The sequence below is a fragment of the Heterodontus francisci genome, chromosome 42, assembly GCF_036365525.1.
Source record: "Heterodontus francisci isolate sHetFra1 chromosome 42, sHetFra1.hap1, whole genome shotgun sequence".
NCBI classification, from domain to species: Eukaryota; Metazoa; Chordata; class Chondrichthyes; order Heterodontiformes; family Heterodontidae; genus Heterodontus; species Heterodontus francisci.
The window spans coordinates 18822659-18842462 of record NC_090412.1 but is presented as its reverse complement, the minus strand read 5'-3'; the positions used below and the strand labels follow the sequence as shown (position 1 = coordinate 18842462).

General features: G+C 43.1%; 1 protein-coding gene across 9 annotated transcripts in view; it reads right to left on the bottom strand.

Annotated features, from left to right (window-relative positions):
• ptpn20 (protein tyrosine phosphatase non-receptor type 20) overlaps positions 1 to 19804 on the bottom strand; it is a 332558-nt gene that overhangs the window by 299601 nt on the left and 13153 nt on the right. For 8 of the 9 annotated variants that reach the window (XM_068020703.1, XM_068020704.1, XM_068020701.1 and 5 more), the window contains exon 2: positions 380 to 421. The exons of the other annotated variant lie outside the window; for it this stretch is intronic. The gene's annotated coding sequence lies outside the window, so the exon portion shown is untranslated. The remainder of the gene's footprint in view (positions 1 to 379; positions 422 to 19804) is intronic. 9 annotated transcript variants of the gene reach the window in all.

Genomic DNA, 19804 nt, shown 5'->3' with positions numbered 1-19804 from the left:
TTATAATCCCCAAACAGGTCCTGCATCCTAGCCTTGCCTATGTTGTTAGTCCCAACATTTACTCATGACTTCAGATCATTGGTCACGTTTTCAGGCATGACTGATGACAATAGCTCCAAGGTCGGTAAATTTTTACAAGGATGGACTTGGCACAGTCTGTGGTGACTCGCAAAATATGCCTGAACACTTGGACTGCAGTTCCAAGAACCTGGTCAGCATTCATTAGGCAGGCGAGGAATAACTAGGCAACAGAGACTCAGAAAGCATCTCATAAATGCTGCAGAACACCAGATCTGGGTTGTTATCACTGTTTGTCTATCCAGTCAGTCTCTTCAGATGTGGTTGTAGAAACCTTTGCGTTTTGGAATTTTTCCCTTACCAATGCAGTCTTCACAAGGGGCTGTGCCTGTTGAAAATCATTCTGTAGGCCAACCAAGAGAAAATATAATGAACAAATATTAATATGGTAAATGATAAACTGACTGTTTAGAGTAAATCAGCAGTCAAGGCTAGACGTTACAGAAATAATAACAGGACAAAACTAAAGGCTCGGTATCTGAATGCATATAGCATTCAAAGCAAAACAGATGAACTGATAGCACAAATAGAAATAAATAAGTATGATCTGATTGCCATTACAGAGACATGGCTGCAGGATGGCATCGATTGGGACCTGAATATTGAAGGGTACATGACATTTAGGAAGGACATGAAGCTAGGAAAAGGTGGCGGGGTGGCTTGTTAATTAATGATGGTGTTAGTGCAATACAGAGGGATGACCTAAGTTCAGGAAACCAGGAAGTATAATCGGTTTGGGTATAAAAGATTTTATCCAGGATGTGTAATCCAGCTATTATTAAAGACATTATAGCAGGGCACTTCGAAAAATTCAAGGTAATCAGGCAGAGTTAACATGGTTTTGTGAAAAGGAAATCATGTTTAATCAATTTATTGGAGTTCTTTGAAGAACCAATGTGCTGTGGATAAAGGAGAACCAGTGGATGTACTGTACTTAGATTTCCAGAAGGCATTTGATAAGGTACCACATCAAAGGTTATTGTGAAAAATAAAAGCTCATGATGTAGGGGGTAACATATTGGCATGGATAGATGATTGGCTAGCTGACAGGAAGCAGAGAGTAGGCATAAATGGGTCATTTTCTGGTTGGCAAGATGTAACAAGTGGTGTGCCACAGGGATCTGTGCTGGGGCATCAATTTTTTACAATTTATATAAATGACTTGGATGAAGGGACCGAAGGTATGGTTGTTAAATTTACTGATGACACAAAGATAGGTAAGAAAGTAAGCTGTGAAGAGGACATAAGGAGGGTACAAAGGGACATGGATAGATCAAGTGAGTGGGCAAAGATCTGGCGAATGGAGTATAAAGTGGGAAAATGTGAAATTGTCCATTTTGGCTGGAAGAATAAAAAAGAAGCATATTATCTAAATGATGAGAGATTGTAGAACTCTGAGATGCAGGGGGATCTGGGTTCCTAGTGCATGAATCGCAAAAGGTTAGTTTTGCAGGTACAGCACGTAATTAGGAAAGCTCATTGAATGTTATCATTTATTGCAAGGGGAATTGAATACAAAAGTAGGGAGGTTATGCTTCAAATATACAGGGCATTGGTGAGACCACATCTGGAGTACTGTGTACAGTACAGGTCTCCTTATTTAAGGAAGGATGTAATTGCATTGGAAGCTGTTCAGAGAAGATTCATTAGATTAATACCTGGAATGGGCAGGTTGTCTTATGATGAAAGGTTGGACAGGCTAGACTTGTATCCTCTGGAGTTAAGTAGAGTAAGAGGCGACTTAACTGAAACATATAAAATCTTGAGGGGTCTTGACAAGGTGGATGTGGAAAGGATGTTTCCCCTTGTGGGAGAATCTAGAACTAGGGGTCACTGTTTAAAAATAAGGGGTCGCCCATTTAAGACAGAGATGAGGAGAAATGTTTTCTCTCGCAGGGACGTGAGTCTTTGGAACTCTCGTCCTCAAAAGGGGGTGGAAGCAGAGTCTTTGAATATTTTCAAGAAAGAGGTAGATAGTTCCTTGCTAAGCAAGAGGACGAAAGGTTATCAGGGTAGGCGGGAATATGGTGACAATCGGATCAGCCATGATCTTATTGAATGGCAGAGCAGGCTTGAAGGGCCGAGTGGCCTACTCCTGCTCCTAATTCACATGTCTCTCAATTTCAATGCAAAAATATAATGAATGTTCATGGTAAAATCCTCTTCACAAGTCACTTCAATACAGAGAGAATAGGATTCGATAAAACTCTTCAATTGTTGACTCAATTTGTGTGGCCAGATTCAGTACATTTTTTGGATTATGATTTAACTTTTTCCACCCTCTTTTTCTGTTCCTTCATATGTAAACAAAGAAATATGCTTCTACCATGTCTGTAGAATCATTGAATTACACAGCACAGATGATGAGCTTTGGACATCTTACTGGAGCAAGAGTGCTGGAGGACGGAAGCCATTTTTTAGACTGATGGGCAGCAAAACTCAAGATGAGTGGTTAAAGATGCCAATCAAGGGATGGCATCAAGTGGACATGCAAACTGCACCATGGCTGTAGTGCCATAATAAAGTTTAATGACCTCATTAGGTGTGCCAAGTTAGGAGACTCATCTGTGACGGTACATTAGTACTACGTATTAAGCATGCATGGTATCTCCCACTCGCAGTCTTTCAATGTTTTAAATAGAACAACAATAACTTACATCTATATCGTAAAACATCTCAAGACACTTAGCAAAACCAATTATCAAATAAAATTCAACACCAAGCCACATAAAGAGATATCAGGACAGGTGACCAAATGCTTGGTCAAAGAGATAGGTTTTAAGCTGTGTCTTAAAGGTGGAGAGGAAAGTGGAAAAGTGGAAAGATTTACAGTGGGAATTCCAGAGCTTGGCACCTTGGAAACTGAAGGCCCTGTCACCAATGGTGATGCAAAGGAAATCAGGGTGCGCAAATGGACAGAATTGGACGATCTCGGAGGATTGTAGGGCTGGAGGAGATTACAGAAATATGGAATGTTGAGGCTCTGGAGGGATTTGAAAAACAAGGATGAGGATTTTAAAATCGAGGTGTTTATCAGCCATACTTAACACTGCAAAACCTACTGCTGGCACCTGACATACTTGTGCTCATAAATTCTTATGTCAAGGCAAAACAGACATTTCAAATGGATCCTTGCATCCAGTCTGGATTATATTTCCAGAATGACCTGTGCCATTATAGTACTTTTTCGTAACAAGTATAGAATGTGTTGGCACATGTCTAACAGTAAGAAATATCAAACTATGCCTTGGAAGGGAGTGTTACACTGGACATGCTGCTTGAGAAATCATCAATATTGTGCTCTCTCCCTTGATTTGTTTCTGTTTTGACATCAGGTTAGACTTAAACTCAACCCCTGTCAACTAGAAACATTTTAACCTCTTTGCAGATCAATCTGTCAGAAGCTATTTTATTTTCCTCATAGATGATGAAAGGTATGAAGTTTATCAACTTACAGAATGGACTTTCGCCATTTGCATTGGTTCCCTTCAATCACCTACCTAGAGGTAGGTTCAGAGTGAAGAAGTTGGAGCCAACAATTGTTTATTGATGTCAATTAATATTTTATTGGAGGTTAAAGCAAAAAGATTTGCAAGGACAGCCATCTGCACTATCAGAACAAAGTTCATTGACACATGTTAGAAGTTCCATCTATTATTATATTATTAAACATATTGCGTATGCATGGAGTTCCTTTCCAACTGCCTGTTGTCAATATTTTTGGTTATGCTTTTATGTCAACATTTAATGCAGTCGGTTATGTAAACATTTGGAATGGAAAGTTGTCTGTAAGGATGTAGTTACAGGCTCTGGTCAGTAGGTAGCTCCGTGAAGTCTCTCGCCCAACTCCATTGCTACCTAGGATATAAAAATAATCTTACATTCATCAGCTGGCGCTGGATATGACCGTGAGCAATTTACTTGTATTTCAATAAGTACCAAACAATATTGCTATTGGCCAGTTATCCTAATGCCAGCTAAAGAGAAAATTTGGTAAAATGCAAAAAATAAAGTGGAAGCTGTTTTGGCCAACCTGATATGCCGTTATCTAGGACCCATGTTGAAATGAGGGTCTCAGTCTTACTTTTCAAGTCATGGTTGAGTGCACTGGAAGCTTCAAAGCATCAGGTAAGTAACTCTATAGGAGGGAGTGACAAGATCATAGACATGGAGATCTTGCTGTTGGTACTATGAACTTAATTTATGAACGATCATGTTGCTTTTACTATTAAATACATCCAAAACCTTGAGTAAAAGTTTTGTAAAATTGCAGATATTCTTACTTGTGGCTGATTTTATCTCTCCACTCCTTCCTCCAGTCTAGGTGGATTCTTACATCAGTGGCGCATGGCTATAAGAATTCAGGCCAATGATGTAACTCATCAATTGGGAGGCCATACTAATTTAGGAACTCTTTGAGGAAAGTCTATCAAAAGTTGCTGCAGTTTAAGGGGAAGCTGGATAAGTACATGAGGGAGAAAGGAATAGAAGGATATGTTGATGGGGTGAGATGATGTACAATGGAAGGAGGCTCGTGTGGAGCGTAAACAGCTGTTGGGCCAAATGGCCGGATTCTGTGCTGTAGACTCTATATAATAATTAGAGTGTCAGCTGTGGCTCAGTTGGTCACACTCTTGCCTCTGAGTCATAAGGTTCTGAATTCAAGTCCCACTCCAGAGCTTGAGCACAAAAATCAAAGCTGACACTGAGGGAGTACTGCGCGGTTGGAGGTGCTGTCTTTCAGAAGAGACATTAAACCGAGGTCCCATCTCCCTGCTCGGGTGGAGGTCCCATGGCGCTATTTTAAAGACAAGTAGGACAGTTCTCCCTGGTGTCCTGGCCAATATTTATCCCTCAATCAACATCACAAAAAGCAGATTATCTGGCCATTATCACAATGCTGTTTGTGGGAGTTTGCTGCTGCCGCATATCTTATGTTACAACAGTGGCTACACTTCAAAAGGACTTCATTGACTGTAAAGTACTTTGAGATGTCTGGTAGTTGTGAAAAGCACTATATAAATGCAAGTCTTTCTTTCTGTAAGTTAAAAAGCAGCAGTATGCAGAAGTTAACGATCTCAGCAATACTTCCCATTGGATCAGTGATAAATGCACTGGCCATTGATGAACATATTAACCAGAGATAAAAACAAGAAATGCTGGAAATACTCAGCAGGTCTGGCAGCATCTGTGGAGAGAGAAGCAGAGTTAACGTTTCGGGTCACTGACCCTTCTTCGGAACCAGAGAGGTCCCTTTTCAGTATATGACATCTGCATAGTTAGATCTCACTTGGGGTAACAGGAGTTCTGTAGGTGTGTCAGCTTCCATGGGCGAGGGATGGGTAAGAAAATCCATCAAGGTTCCTGGCTCTGAATCCCATCCAGTGACTCTTTACTGGAAGTGGGTATGTCTGGAAGTCATTAACATATGACTGTGCTGAAGATGTGACAAACAACCAGTGATCACTGTCCGAGATCATGCACAAAAACATGATTTATTGGGCAGCGTATCATCAAGCTGCCACCAAGCTCAGTATGAGCTGCCAACTTCAGGAGAGAAGTGGTTAAGTGAGAAAAATAGAAGGGAAAAAAATGAGATATTTTCTTTCTTCAATATTGTTAAAGGGTAAGCTCTTCCCAACTCTCACTGCCCCCACGTCCCCTGGTTTGATAAATGTCTAATTCATTTTCAGACAGGGTAGAACCTTGCTCCCTTTCCTTTTGATATTTGATGCTATTTTTGAGTCATTTATACACTAATGCAATGAGAATTCTATCAGATTCTTGCAACTCAAAACAATAAATGAGCTGGCAAAACTCAGTAAATCTCTCACCAGGTCTGCTGCTCCAGTGCTAAGTCATGCAGCCTAAACCATAAAAATCTGTTTGCAAATAATATAACAGAACCTGTGATATGGTTTATTTATATGTAGTGTGTTATAAACTTAAAGAAACCATGTGACTTTACTTGCCAAATGACCTAACGTTGTCCTTTAGAAAGACAAATATTACAAACTTTATAAAAACACAGCCCAATCTGTTCTTAATTCAAAGTTATTTCATTTAAATTATCTGTTTATTTAAGTAGTAATTTTGTACAAAAGCCTCCTGTGTTGCTTTATTAAATGACAAATTGAAACTACAAGAAGAACAAATTGGATTCAATGGATCCTTTAGCACAAATAGACACGTAATGGAGAAATGGACAACCAGCCAAAGGAGTTATTAGAAGGTGTGATCAAAAGCTTGGCCGAGCAGATGGATTTTAAGAAGGGTTTAAATGAGGAAAAGAGGTTAGAGGGGTTTTACGGAGGGAATTCCAGAGCTTGAAGCCTAGAGGGCTGAAGACACATCTGCCAATGGTGGGGCGAAGGGGGAAGGCTGCAAAGTGATCAGCGTCGTAGGAACAGAAAGTTTAGGTTCAGTTGTAGGGCTGGACGAGCTTATAGAGACAATCAGGGATGAGGCCATGAAGGGATTTAAACATGGGAACATTTAATTTGAAGGTTTGGCGAACCAAGTGCCAATATAGGTCAATAAGGATAGCAGGACTTAGTGTGAGATAGGATACAGGCAACAGAGTTTTGGATGAGCTGAAGTTTATGGAGGATGAAGGATGGAGGATGGAAGGTCAGCAAAGAGAGCAGTGGAGCAGTCCATTGGTGGCTAAGGCATGAGTATTTCAGTGGCAGGTGGACAGAGCTAGGGATGGAGGTGGGTAATGTTACAGAGATGGAAGTAGCTCGTCTTTGTGATGGAGATGTAAGTCAGAAGCTCAGCTTGGAATGAAGTGGGATGTCAGGTTTGCCAATTGTTTGGTTCAAGCTGAGACAGCTTGGTTGCAGTAACAAGGGTATAAATTTTTTTGGTGGGGGCCAAAGGCAATAGGTTCAGTTTTCACAATATTTAGCCAGTAGAAATTGTGACTTATCCAAAACTACATGTTTGACAGTCAGACAACACTGAAGCAATAAGAGGGATGGAAATATGAAGAAGTGGTTGAGCTGGATATAATCAACATACATGTAGAAGTTTACTCAACACCTGCAATTGATGTAGATGAGGATAAGTAGAGCGCCAAGGATAAATGTTTGGAAGGCTTCCTAGGTAACTATCCAAGAGCAGAACAGGAAGCTGAACATGCTTTGACTATGATCAAATAGGTAACAGTGGAACCCAATGAAAGCAGAACCACTAAGCTGAGCAGGGCAGGAAAGTCTTTGAAGGAGGTTGGTGTGGCCAACCATGCCAAAGGCAGCAAAGAGAAGGGATAGTGAATCTTGTTTGTGACATTGGTTAGGGCTGATTCAGTGAAGTGACGGGGAAGAAACCTGATTGGAGAAATTCAAACAGCACGTTGCAGGGAAGTCGAATTTGGGAGGTGATCATATTCAAGGACTTTGTGGGGGGAGAAACAAAGGTTTGGAGATGGGGCAGTGGTCCACAAGTACAGATGGGCCAAGGACACATTTTTTGAGAGGATGATGGCAGTAGTTTTGAAAGGGATAGTACCTACGGAGAGGCAACCATTTGCAATGTCAGCTGGTGTGAGGTCATGGGAAGGAAAGTTAGGTGATCAAGAATTTAGTGGGAGTGGGGTCAAGGGAGCAGAAGGTGAGGCTCATGGATGAGAAATGCGCAGCAAGAGCCTGCTGGGAAATGGTGGAGAAATGAAGAGAAATGCAGGTTCAGGGCCAGGGCAAGGGAGAGACTGGAGGGATGTTTCATGGTCGGAAAAGTGGAAAAGAGGGAAACTGCAGCGACAGCTAAATGGGCGGTCTCAATTTTGATAACAAAGCAATCCATGAGTTTGTCGTACTTGTTAGAGGTGAGGGTGGAGAAGTCAGAGGAGAGGGGTTTAAGGAGATGGTTGGTTATGGAGAAAAAGAGTTCTCTTTGCTCTCTAGGATGGTCCTGGAGCATAGATGGTTTTGGTAGAGGAGAGTGAGGCCTGATAGCATTAATGTAATCCAACCTGATCTAGTGATGGATGACTAAACCACTTGCTCAGGTCAACGTCCCTTAGACTGCAGGGAGTGGTAGGAGGGTTGGGGGGGGGAGGTGGGGTGCAGGGCATATTAGGTTCCTGTCAGAGCAAATGACCAGGATGGAAGACAGTAAAGGTTTTGCTGGGGTCAAGAGCATCAAAGGTTTCTATGGTTCTATGGTTCAAAGGTGGAGATGAGGAAGCTGTTGAGCAAATTGATGGTTGCATAAGTATCGAGGCAAAAATGACTTAATTAACAAGACTAAACCGTGTATCACTAAATCTGTTCTCCATATTAACTGAAGCAGGTTTCAACTTTATATGAAAAAATTCATTTAAAAAATTTGTGAGCCCCCAGCACCTGTCAATTCCTTAACTAAAATTGCCTCTGTTTGTTACAGGTTTGTGGACTGGCTGTTGAAAGCAGGTTGCACTGTCTGTCGCAGGGCTGAGATCAAGGAAAAAGGCCCGCAGCATTTAACAGTCACTTGCCAGCTCACATCATTTTAGTGCACTACTGCTTAAAATAATTCAGGAAAAATTGTTTTGGCATCAACCTCCCAATGCATTAGGCAGCTGTTGGAGTTTGAAAAATTAATGCTGCCTTGATAGCACAGGTACCAGACTGACAGGTGCACCTGCCATCAGGTGGATTGAGTCCACCAGAACCCAGTTACACTGCCTGCTCCACAGTAGTCCAAAAATGGAGTTTAGAAGGACACTGAACATACACAGCGACCTCCTGACCAGCATCCAAATGTCAGTAAATTTTGAGTGTTAGAAAACATTTGATAATCTTTCGACGGTACATCTTTAGATTTGTTTTATTGTTGTTTTACTGGAGGCTTGGACTGTAAGGGATTTTGACTGTATAATAAACTGAAAAGCCTGGGGTAAAATGTATTCTTGCCACACATTTTGGAGAAAAATTGGTGAAGGGCTGAGACCCATGCACCTGATGTCAACTAAGGTTGAAATATTAGAACTAGTGATTGGATCAGTGAAGAAGTAGCAGTTAAGTGATTCCATCCTTAGGTTTTGAAGACTATAGATAGCAAGAGAAAGTGACAGGTGGTGAGCAATAATCTCTGAAGTCCTGGAAAAGATTGAGCTAGAGCAGAAAGTGGCGTGATGAGACTTTGAGGATGTAGACCAGAGTGAAGGACTGGATAGGAAGACAAACAAGGAATGTTTATAGCAGCGGTAATGACTGTCTTTCAATAATTGGGAAAGCTGCAAAAACAATTACATTGAGCTGAAGGATTTTGAGGCTAAGAGGTGAGAACAGGATGATGTCAAAGCTTTGAGTAATATGGGGAGGTCGCAAGAACACAGTCAAGATTGGGAAATGGAATCTGATTTTTATGTGAGGTAAGAATTTTCCAAGTTGGACATCTTAAATGGGTGTCAGAACATTTTAGCAATGTGAACAGTAAATGCAAGATAAGAGATGACTAAGGTTGAATCACATCCTCACACCTAACACAAAGGCTATTGTGTGGAACATGGCAGTGACACATAGGCCTTTAATAAAATTATAAACCCCAAGAGGAAAGCCAATGGGCAGGTATTTTAATTGACAAGATGTAACTATCAGTGTCTCACAAGGATCTATTTTGTGTTCTCAACTATTCACTGCATTCATTAACTACTTAGATGATGGGACAGGAAGTCACATATCTAAATTTGCCAATGACACAAAGATATTGTAAACAGTGTACGTGGAACCATAATATTACTAAGAGTTATTGATAGATTATGTGAATGAGAAAAACTGTGGCAAATAGATTTGAATGTAGATAAATGTGAGGTCATCCACTTTAGGATAAAACAGGGTACTTTATGAATGATGAAAAGCTAGAAACAGTGGAGGGTCAAAGAGACTTAGGGGTCCAGGTACACAGATCATTAAAATGACATGAACCAGCTACAAAAATAATCAAAAGGCTAATGGAATGCTGGCCTTTACATCCAGAGGCCTAGCATTCAAGGGGAAGGAGTTATGTTTCAGCTGTACAAAGCCCTGGTCAGGCCACACCTGGAGTTACTGTGAACAGTTCTGGGCACCACACCTTAAGAAGGATATATCGCCCTTGGAGGAAGTGCAGCTTAGATTTATTAGAATGATAACGGGGAGAGATTACACAAACTAGGGTTGTATTCCCTAGAATTTAGAGGGTCAAGAGGAACATACCCTTTAATTTTTCTTCTGTCGTGCGCAGGCGATTTGCTAGAGTGCGCAGTCATGAACAAAGAAAATTACAGCACAGGAACAGGCCCTTCGGCCCTCCAAGCCTGCGCCGATCCAGATCCTCTATCTAAACATGTCGCCTATTTTCTAAGGGTCTGTATCTCTTTGCTTCCTGCCCATTCATGTATCTGTCTAGATACATCTTAAAAGACGCTATCGTGCCCGCATCTACCACCTCCGCTAGCAACGTGTTCCAGGCACCCACCACCCTCTGCGTAAAGAACTTTCCACGCATATCCCCCCTAAACTTTTCCCCTCTCACTTTGAACTCGTGACCCCTAGTAATTGAATCCCCCACTCTGGGGAAAAAGCTTCTTGCTATCCACCCTGTCTATACCTCTCATGATTTTGTACACCTCAATCAGGTCCCCCCTCAACCTCCGTCTTTCTAATGAAAATAATCCTAATCTACTCAACCTCTCTTCATAGCTAGCGCCCTCCATACCAGGCAACATCCTGGTGAACCTCCTCTGCACCCTCTCCAAAGCATCTACAGCCTTTTGGTAATGTGGCGACCAGAGCTGCACGCAGTATTCCAAATGTGGCCGAACCAAAGTCTTATACAACTGTAACATGACCTGCCAATTCTTGTACTCAATACCCCGTCCGATGAAGGAAAGCATGCCGTATGCCTTCTTGACCACTCTATTTACCTGCGTTGCCACCTTCAGGGAACAATGGACCTGAACACCCAAATCTCTCTGTACATCAATTTTCCCCAGGACTTTTCCATGTTTTGTATAGTTTACTCTTGAATTGGATCTTCCAAAATGCATCACCTCGCATTTGCCCTGATTGAACCCCATCTGCCATTTCTCTGCCCAACTCTCCAATCTATCTATATTCTGCTGTATTCTCTGACAGTCCCCTTCACTATCTGCTACTCCACCAATCTTAGTGTCGTCTGCAAACTTGCTAATCAGACCACCTATACTTTCCTCCAAATCATTTATGTATATCACAAACAACAGTGGTCCCAGCATGGATCCCTGTGGAACACCACTGGTCACACGCCTCCATTTTGAGAAACTCCCTTCCACTGCTACTCTCTGTCTCCTGTTGCCCAGCCAGTTCTTTATCCATCTAGCTAGTACACCCTGGACCCCATGTGACTTCACTTTCTCCATCATCCTACCATGGGGAACCTTATCAAACGCCTTACTGAAGTCCATGGATATGACATCTACAACCCTTCCCTCATCAATCAACTTTGTCACTTCCTCAAAGAATTCTATTAAGTTGGTAAGACATGACCTTCCCTGCACAAAACCATGTTGCCTATCACTGATGAGCCCATTTTCTTCCAAATGGGAATAGATCCTATCCCTCAGTATCTTCTCCAGCAGCTTCCCTACCACTGATGTCAGGCTCACCGGTCTATAATTACCTGGATTATCCCTGCTACCCTTCTTAAACAAGGGGACAACATTAGCAATTCTCCAGTCCTCTGGGACCTCACCCGTGTTTAAGCATGCTGCAAAGATATCTGTTAAGGCCCCAGCTATTTCCTCACTCGATAGATCCCATCCGGACCTGGGGACTTGTCCACCTTAATGCCCTTTAGAATACCCAACACTTCCTCCCTCCTTATGCCGACTTGACCTAGAGTAATCAAACATCTGTTCCTAACCTCAACATCCGTCATGTCCCTCTCCTCGGTGAATACCGATGCAAAGTACTCGTTTAGAATCTCACCCATTTTCTCTGACTCCACGCATAATTTTCCTCCTTTGTCCTTGAGTGGGCCAATCCTTTCTCTAGTTACCCTCTTGCTCCTTATATATGAATAAAAGGCTTTGGGATTTTCCTTAACCCTGTTTGCTAAAGATATTTCATGACCCCTTTTAGCCCTCTTAATTCCTCGTTTCAGATTGGTCCTACATTCATGATTGAAGTATTCAAGATGTTAAGGGGAAAAGATAGAGTAGATAGAGAGAAACTATTTCTGCCAGTTGGTGAGTCTCGGACAAAGGGTCTTAGTCAAAAAGCTAGAGCCAGACCTTTCAGGAGTGAAATTAGGAAACATGGATGTGAGCATCCTTGAGAGGGTGAAGAGGAGATTTACCAGAATGGTTCAAGATGAAGGACTTTAGCTACAAGGTTAGGTTGGAGAAGTTGAGGTTGTTGTCCTTGAGGTAGGCAAAGAAAAGCTGTTCCCATTAGCTGATGACACAAGGACTAGGGGACAGAGATATAAGGTTTTGGGCAAGAAATGCAGTGGCGATGTGAGGAAGAACTATTTTAAACAGCCAGCGGTAACAGCCTGGAACTCGCTGTCTACGAGGGTGGTGTAAGTGAAGATAAACAATGATTTTGAAAGGAAATTGGATGGGCATTTGCAGGAAATAAACTTACAGGGCTACAGGGATAGAACGGGGGAGTGGGACTGACTGGATTGCTCTACAGAGAGCCAGCCCGGATCAAATGGCCTCCTTCTGTGCTGTAATGTCTCTATGGGCCAGATTCTCAGCTCCACTGGGGCCGAGAGCAAAGGCAGGTGGGTGGTAAAAATAGCACTGCCAGCTAGTTTGCTGGTCCTCCAGCTCCATCCCGCCCTGGGTCATTTTAGTGGAGGCAGGATGTGAGGGTGGCAGGGTTACCCATCCGCACATGGCAGGTAGCTCTTCAATGACCATTTACGGCCAATTAAAGGAGGTCAACTGAGATTTTGCAGTTGTCCTCCAGGTCCCCGCAAGTAGGGGACTAGATTAACTGACTGAAGGCGGCCTCCTGGCAGCAGTCTGGGGGCCAGCACTCCAGGCAGGCCTCGAGGCCCTCCCAGCCTGCCTGGGTGCAGCAGCAGCCGCAGGCCGCCCTGAAAAGGGGCTTTCCCCCACCCTCCCATAGTGGTGGCCTGACTGTATAAGACATTTTTTATTTCAACTTTAAAAAAGTTGGGAGAGATGGCACCTCCATTTTGAACCTGCCGTTGCAACTTGCTGCAGCTTTCAAGCTGGAAGGCCTCTGATTGGCCTCCCACAATCCTTAATTGGACAATGAGCCCGTCCCTGGCCATAATTGACTTCCCCAGGAAAATCACAATGAGTGACTGTTCTTTACACAGTGCAGGCTTCTGACCCACACTCGAGCCTGGCAGCAGGGTTCAGAAGCCCACACGGAAAGTCCTGCCCTATGACTCTGTGACTCCTACGCACAAAGAGTGGTAGCAGTTTGGAACGCTCTTCCACAAATGGCAATTGATGTTAGATCAATTGGTAATTTTAAAACTGATAGATTTTTGTTCGGCAAAGTTATCGAAGGACAAAGGCAGATGTTCGGAGTTAAGTTGCATAGCAGCCATGATCTCACTGAATGACGGAAGAGGCACGAAAGGCTAAATGGCCTACTCCTGTTCCTATGTTCCTTTGAGTACTTTAGCAATGTTATCTGAACCATGAGATATGCTGTGTCCTTAAAGTCCACTCCAGTCTTTGCTATTCTTTACAACACTAATGGTACATCTCCAACAGTATCAATGAACATCAGACCTGGCAACGTTTGGTGGATGGGGATGCCCAAGAGTAAGGAGGAAAGTGAGGCCAAGCCAGGAAATAGAACAGGAAGCCTGAGAACAAGCAATAGAGTATCAACAACCAGGCAGTAGGAAGAGTTTATCTAATTCTTTCTTAACGTTTGAGGATCCCTATATGAGTCATTTGGTAAGTATAACATGATTTGGAGGAACAGGTTACTGTGGTTCCCAAAGCTCTCCACCACTGGGGTTTTCCTCACATCAAGTTTGAGTCTGTTGTAGTTTAACTGATAGAGATTTATTGCTACGATTCGCCAACAACTCCATTATCATTGCATCGTGCGACTACCAGGATGGCAGAAGGCAAACGAGATGGATCTTGGTTTTCTTGCGTCTAACAATTCCTATATTCATAAATGCCTCTGCTTCAATGGCCATTTCTGGCAATTCATCCCATATTCTAATAACCCTTACCATGGAGAAAAAAAAGCTACAAATCTTCCCTTTATGCTCTGATCTGGTGCCAACCATCTTCACAAGAGGCATAAGTGAGCAAATGGCCTCCCTTGCACTGAAATGTTGATGAACTTATCAGCACAAAAGTTTTGACAGATGCATTGATGGATAGTTAGGTAGCTACATTTAGATGTAAAGATGTAGAAAGCCAGTTTCGGTCCTGCTCTTATTTAAAATATTCTTTTTGTCTTTGAAAGTAGATAGCAGGTTACAGTAGCGAACACTAAATATGAAACTCTGGCAGCATAAACTGCAAATGCGAGGCTAACCTTAGCACTGTGCACGCAGGTAAATAACATGGAAGAGGTATCGTGATGTAAATTAAATGAAACGTGGCAACGGTAACAAGGTAATAATGAGCTGATGGTATCAGTTATTGAGTGGTACTATGGACCTGTTTTATAACTTTTCTCAGCAGCGAATTAACAGGAAACAAGATGAAAACTGTCAAATTATTGGACAGAAACAAAATTCTGATAACTTTCCGATGTCAAACTATCAGTAATTTTTTGCTGGATATCAGATTTGTCTCTCTGACGCCGTGACATCATTTGTCTCCAAAATAACAGTGACTGTATATTAGAATTAATGTATTGCTTTGGGATGGCCTGAGGGCATGAAAGTTGTTATATAAATGCAGGTTCTGTCTCTATCATCTAAGTTTGGTTGATTGAATTTGTGAATGCAATCATGGCCCACAGTTCAATCTGCCTATTCATAATGTCCACCAGTGGCGGCTGTTCCCTCAGCTGTCTAGGCCAAAAACTCTGAAATTCCCTCCTTCAGCCTCTCCACCTCTCTCTCCTCCTTTAAGACAGTCCACAAAACCTACCTCTTTGACCAAATCTTTTGTCATCTGTCCCAACATCTCTCTATGTGGTGTGGTGTCAAATTTTGTTTGATCATGGTCTTCTGAAGAGCTTTGGGATGTTTTACTATGTTAAAAGTTCAATATAAATACATATTTTTGTTGATATCCTCATAACAAACCTTCAGGATATTTCAAGATGGAGAGTTTTGGAAACTAGTAATTCTAAAAAAAAAGAATGGCACTCACAAGTGTGTAAATATATCCCCCCTAGAATTTAGATACACCTTAAACATAGAAACACAAAAAATAGGAGCAGGAGTAGGCCATTTGGCCCTTCGGGCCTGCTCCGCCATTCAAAAAAGATCATGGCTGATTGTCTAATTCAATACCCTGTTCCCGCTTTCTCCCCATATCCCTTGATCCCTTTGGCATTAAGAAATATATCTATCTCCTTCTTGAATATATTTAATGACTTAGCCTCCACTGCCTTCTGCGGTAGAGAATTCCACAGGTTCACCACCCTCTGAGTGAAGAAATTTCTCCTCATCTCGGTTCTAAATGGCATACCCTGTATCCTGAGACTGTGAGCCCTGGTTCTGGACTCCCCAGCCATCGGGAACATCTTCTCTGCATCTAGCCTGTCTAGTCCTGTTAGAATTGTATAGGTTTCTATGAGATCCCCTCTCATTCTTTTAAACTCTAGTGAACACAGGCTTAGTCAACCCAATCTCTCCTCATACGTCAATCCTGCCATCCCAGGAATCAGCCTAGAAAATCTTCTTTGCACTCCATCCATGGCAAGAACATCCTTCCTCAGATAAGGAGACCAAAACAGCACACAATACTCCAGATGTGATCTCACCAAGGCACTGTATAACTGCAGTAAGACATCCTTGCTCCTGTACTCAAATCCTCTTGCAATGAAGGCCAACATACCATTCACCTTCCTAACTGCTTGCTGCACCTGAATGCTTGCTTTCAGCAACTGGTGTACAAGGACACCCAGGTCTCATTGCACCTCCCCCTTTCCCAATCTATCACCATTCAGATAATCTGCCTTTCTCTTTTTACAACCAAAGTGGATAACCTCCCATTTATCCACGTTAAACGATATCTGCCATGCATTTGCCCACTCATCCAACTTGTCCAAATCACATTGGAGCCTCTTTGCATCCTCCTCACAGCTCACATCCGCACCCCCCCCCCCCCCCCACCCCAGCTTTGTGTCGTCTGCAGTAGTCCTGTGTTGTAGCTTCATCAGGTTGACACCTCATTTTTAGGTATGCCTGGTGCTGCTCCTGGCAGTTCCACACATAGTAGATTCTGTGTCCTTGCCACCTGCAGTGCTTCTTCCAAGTGATAGAACAAAACAAAGAACAAAGATAATTACAGCACAGGAACAGGCCCTTCGGCCCTCCAAGCCTGCGCCGATCCAGATCCTCTCTCTAAACATGTCGCCTATTTTCTAAGGTTCTGTATCTCTTTTCTTCCTGCCCATTCATGTATCTGTCTAGATACATCTTAAAAGAATCCATCGTGCCCGCATCTACCACCTCCGCTGGCAATGCGTTCCAGGTGCCCACCACCCTCTGCGTAAAGAACTTTCCACGCATATCCCCCCTAAACTTTTCCCCTTTCACTTTGAACTCGTGTCCTCTAGTAATTGAAACCCCCACTCTGGGAAAAAGCCTCTTGCTATCCACCCTGTCTATACCTCTCATGATTTTGTACACCTCAATCAGGTCCCCCCTCAACCTCCGTCTTTCTAATGAAAATAATCCTAATCTGCTCAACCTCTCTTCATAGCTAGCGCCCTCCATACCAGGCAACATCCTGGTGAACCTCCTCTGCACCCTCTCCAAAGCATCCACATCCTTTTGATAATGTGGCGACCAGAACTGTACGCAGTATTCCAAATGTGGCCGAACCAAAGTCCTATACAACTGTAACATGACCTGCCAACTCTTGTACTCAATGCCCCGTCCGATGAAGGAAAGCATGCCGTATGCCTTCTTGACCACTCTATTTACCTGCGTTGCCACCTTCAGGGAACAGTGGACCTGAACACCCAAATCTCTCTGGACATCAATTTTCCCCAGGACTTTTCCATTTACTGTATAGTTCACTCTTGAATTGGATCTTCCAAAATGCATCACCTCGCATTTGCCCTGATTGAACTCCATCTGCCATTTCTCTGCCCAACTCTCCAATCTATCTATATTCTGCTGTATTCTCTGACAGTCCCCTTCACTATCTGCTACTCCACCAATCTTAGTGTCATCTGCAAATTTGCTAATCAGTCCACCTATACTTTCCTCCAAATCATTAATGTATATCACAAACAACAGTGGTCCCAGCACGGATCCCTGTGGAACACCACTGGTCACACGTCTCCATTTTGAGAAACTCCCTTCTACTGCTACTCTCTGTCTCCTGTTGCCCAGCCAGTTCTTTATCCATCGAGCTAGTACACCTTGGACCCCAAGCGCCTTCACTTTCTCCATCAGCCTGCCATGGGGAACCTTATCAAACACCTTACTGAAGTCCATGTATATGACATCGACAGCCCTTCCCTCATCAATCAACTTTGTCACTTCCTCAAAGAATTCTATTAAGTTGGTAAGACATGACCTTCCCTGTACAAAACCATGTTGCCTATCACTGATGAGCCCATTTTCTTCCAAATGGGAATAGATCCTATCCCTCAGTATCTTCTCCAGCAGCTTCTCTACCACTGACGTCAGGCTCACCGGTCTATAATTACCTGGATTATCCCTGCTACCCTTCTTAAACAAGGGGACAACATTAGCAATTCTCCAGTCCTCCGGGACCTCACCCGTGTTTAAGGATGCTGCAAAGATATCTGTTAAGGCCCCAGCTATTTCCTCTCTCGCTTCCCTCAGTAACCTGGGATAGATCCCATCCGGACCTGGGGACTTGTCCACCTTAATGCCCTTTAGAATACCCAACACTTCCTCCCTCCTTATGCCGACTTGACCTAGAGTAATCAAACATCTGTTCCTAACCTCAACATCCGTCATGTCCCTCTCCTCGGTGAATACCGATGCAAAGTACTCGTTTAGAATCTCACCCATTTTCTCTGAGTCCAAGCATAACATTCCTCCTTTGTCCTTTAGTGGGCCAATCCTTTCTCTAGTTACCCTCTTTCTCCTTATATATGAATAAAAGGCTTTGGGATTTTCCTTAACCCTGTTTGCTAAAGATATTTCATGACCCCTTTTAGCCCTCTTAATTCCTCGTTTCAGATTGGTCCTACATTCCCGATATTCTTTCAAAGCTTCGTCTTTCATCAGCCGCCTAGACCTTATGTATGCTTCCTTTTTCCTCTTAGCTAGTCTCACAATTTCACCTGTCATCCATGGTTCCCTAAACTTGCCATTTCTATCCCTCATTTTCACAGGAACATGTCTCTCCTGCACGCTAATCAACCTCTCTTTAAAAGCCTCCCACATATCACATGTGGATTTACCTTCAAACAGCTGCTCCCAATCTACATTTCCCAGCTCCTGCCGAATTTTGGTATCGTTGGCCTTCCCCCAATTTAGCACTCTTCCTTTAGGACCACTCTCGTCTTTGTCCATGAGTATTTTAAAGCTTACGGAATTGTGATCACTATTCCCAAAGTAGTCCCCTACTGAAACTTCAACAACCTGGCCGGGCTCATTCCCCAACACCAGGTCCAGTATGGCCCCTTCCCGAGTTGGACTATTTACATACTGCTCTAGAAAACCCTCCTGGATGCTCCTTACAAATTCTGCTCCATCTGGACCTCTAACACTAAGCGAATCCCAGTCAATGTTGGGAAAATTAAAATCTCCTATCACCACCACCCTGTTGCTCCTACATCTTTCCATAATCTGTTTACATATTTGTACCTCTATCTCACGCTCGCTGTTGGGAGGCCTGTAGTACAGCCCCAACATTGTTACCGCACCCTTCCTATTTCTGAGTTCTGTCCATATTGCCTCACTGCTCGAGTCCTCCATAGTGCCCTCCTTCAGCACAGCTGTGATATCCTCTTTGACCAGTAATGCAACTCCTCCACCCCTTTTACCTCCCTCTCTATCCCGCCTGAAGCATCGATATCCTGGGATATTTAGTTGCCAATCATGCCCTTCCCTCAACCAAGTCTCAGTAATAGCAATAACATCATACTCCCAGGTACCAATCCAAGCCCTAAGTTCATCTGCCTTACCAACTACACTTCTTGCATTAAAACAAATGCACCTCAGACCACCAGTCCCTTTATATTCATCATCTGCTCCCTGCCTGCTCTTCCCCTTAGTCACACTGACTTCATTATCTAGTTCCTTACAGGCTTTTGTTACTACCTCCTTACTGTCAACTGACCTCAATTGGTTCCCATCCCCCTGCCACATTAGTTTCAACCCTCCCCAACAGCGTTAGCAAAAGCACCTCCAAGGACATTGGTTCCAGTCCGGCCCAGGTGTAGACCATCCAATTTGTAATAGTCCCACCTCCCCCAGAACCGGTCCCAATGTCCCAAAAATCTGAACCCCTCCTTCCTGCACCATCTCTCAAGCCACGCATTCATCCTGACTATTCTTTCATTTTTACTCTGACTATCACGTGGCACTGGTAGTAATCCTGAGATTACTACCTTTGAGGTCCTACTTTTTAACTTGGCTCCTAACTCCCTAAACTCTG